Genomic DNA, 2,162 nt, shown 5'->3' with positions numbered 1-2,162 from the left:
AAACAAACATGGGATTATTACATTTCCAAAATCATATTCCCAGAAATCTTATCTTATTTTGTAACTTGAAACAAACACACCCTTAGTTTATTTTTATTACATTGTTCGACATTTTTATTGTGTTAGTCTCACATTATTTTAAAATATAATTCTTATTATGTTTATAATGAGAGTCACCTTATAAGTTAGTTTTTTAAAACATATTCTAATACATAGTATCTCAAAATTATTCTTTTTCTCATCCTACTTCAAACTTCAATGGCAATTGAGAGTGTCTTGCTTTTGGATTGGATCACAATGAATTATGTTATAGTATATACATAGATCAATTTATAATTTAATTATAAGTTGTCATATAAAATAATCTATAATTATCATAATTATAAGCTTTAATGACTCTAAGATTAGAAGTTTGTGATTACTGACTTCGTGCCGCTGCAACATCTTCTTCAAAGCAATTATCCCTAAAGAAGGTTCGAGTATTATAAAACTTAAGGTAGATCTTCCCTATAAAACCTAAGATAAATTTTCCCTAAAAGACCACCTGATAAGTGAAGAGATCATCTTCTTCATCAACTCAATCATCATTAATGGAGTAAATTTTATTTTATAAATCTTTATTTATTTTTGCATGTTTTATTAACAAACTCAGTTTTTGTTTTTATGTTTTTCAGTTTCACTCTTCACCGATGTTTACTTTCGCTCATTCATCTTTCGGATCTAAAACGACTTATGGTGGAAGCACTAGATCTCAAATCCGAATCCACTGGATTTGAAATCAAAAAGGTCTGCTGATTATATATTTTGAGTTTCGATTTTCATACAGGTTTTATGCTATTTATGGAAGATATTGTTCATCTTCTTCATCCAACTTTAAAAGGTATTTTTAACTTCTTGGTAAAAATCACTTCTTATTGTTATATACTAGTCAAATCTTGTCTTTATTTTCTCTTTTTCACCTTATTTTGAACTTAATTTTCCTCTTATTTTATTTTAGGCGGTGAACAGAACTGGAGATTTGAAAAACAAAATGGGTCTTGAAAATCTGAAGTTTAGGACAAGTTTAGTATTTATGACATATGTTGTTCTTCTTATGGAGGATATTGTTCATCTTCTTCATCCAACTCCGAGAGATATGTTTATATTTTTTTATAAAAAATCACATCTTTTTGTTTTATATTAGTCAAATCTTGTATTTAAAAGTTGTTCTATGGTTAATTTATAAAAGATAAAAATAGGGTTTACACATTTAGTTAAATGTTTTTCTTTCTGGATTCACATAAAAGTGTTAATTTTTTTTTTTTATTTTTTCACCATCCTCTGTATTTTGATGCTATTTTTTAATGTTATTTTTTATGGATTTACATATAATTTTAATTTTTTTCCTAATCTATTGAAGGTTCATCCATGGAGGTTTGTTTGAAAAGCGAGAAGAAAGACAAATAAATTGATAGTTTCCTACTTTTTCTCTGAATTTTTTCCAACACAGGACATTACACATCTATTCCAACCTGTATGAAGTTTGATAACCTGACAAAAAAATTAATAGCTGCTTGCTTTTTTGAAAATTCTGCAAACAAGGGTTAAATTATAATTAAATGTGTCATGCTACCTTTATCAGCTATGACAGTCTTCTGCTGCTTTTTGCACGATTTGAGGTCTGTTTCACGACAATTGAGGACTGTTTTGCTACAGGACATGATGTAAAGCAACAATACCAAAAGTCACTCTTAAATTGTTTATAGTCTTCCTTCTAATATGTAAATATTTAGTTCAACTATTCCTTGGAGGTAGCAGGTAGAACATGTAAAAGTCTTTTTTATAGTTTAAGAAAGTTCTACGTGCAATTCATATAAAAAAAAGTTCTTTGTGTAATTTAAATTTAAAATATGTCGTCTAAAATTTCCTTTTTTTCACTTAATGATCTTAATGATTTGTGTAAGTATTGTCTTTAATGTATTCCCTATTAGTATAAAATAATTATCTTATTATTAAAAGACTAAATTAATAATTATTTAATACAACATTAAATAATTTTTAATTACTCTACTCATTTCCATTTATTTAAGGTGAATTCTTATCTACCCAACTCAAAAAGTTGGGTAAGATTACCTCCAGTGTAAAATGCCTTGAAAACAAAAATCAATTGTAATATTTAATAA

The 2,162-nt window shown here is 26.8% G+C and overlaps 1 long non-coding RNA gene across 2 annotated transcripts; it reads left to right on the top strand.

Moving 5' to 3' along the window:
• The first annotated feature begins 229 nt into the window (after window positions 1-229).
• On the top strand, window positions 230-1,898 carry LOC131600546 (uncharacterized). 2 transcript variants are annotated; one of them, XR_009283183.1, is made up of 3 exons: window positions 230-496; window positions 675-880; window positions 998-1,898. It is a non-coding gene; the product is annotated as an uncharacterized LOC131600546 (long non-coding RNA). The 2 variants fall into 2 exon arrangements; XR_009283184.1 differs by having other exon boundaries at window positions 475-595.
• Window positions 1,899-2,162: the final 264 nt, after the last annotated feature.

The sequence above is a fragment of the Vicia villosa genome, linkage group LG4 (genome assembly GCF_029867415.1).
Source record: "Vicia villosa cultivar HV-30 ecotype Madison, WI linkage group LG4, Vvil1.0, whole genome shotgun sequence".
Lineage (NCBI taxonomy): Eukaryota > Viridiplantae > Streptophyta > Magnoliopsida > Fabales > Fabaceae > Vicia > Vicia villosa.
This window is presented reverse-complemented; position numbering and strand designations above follow the sequence as displayed.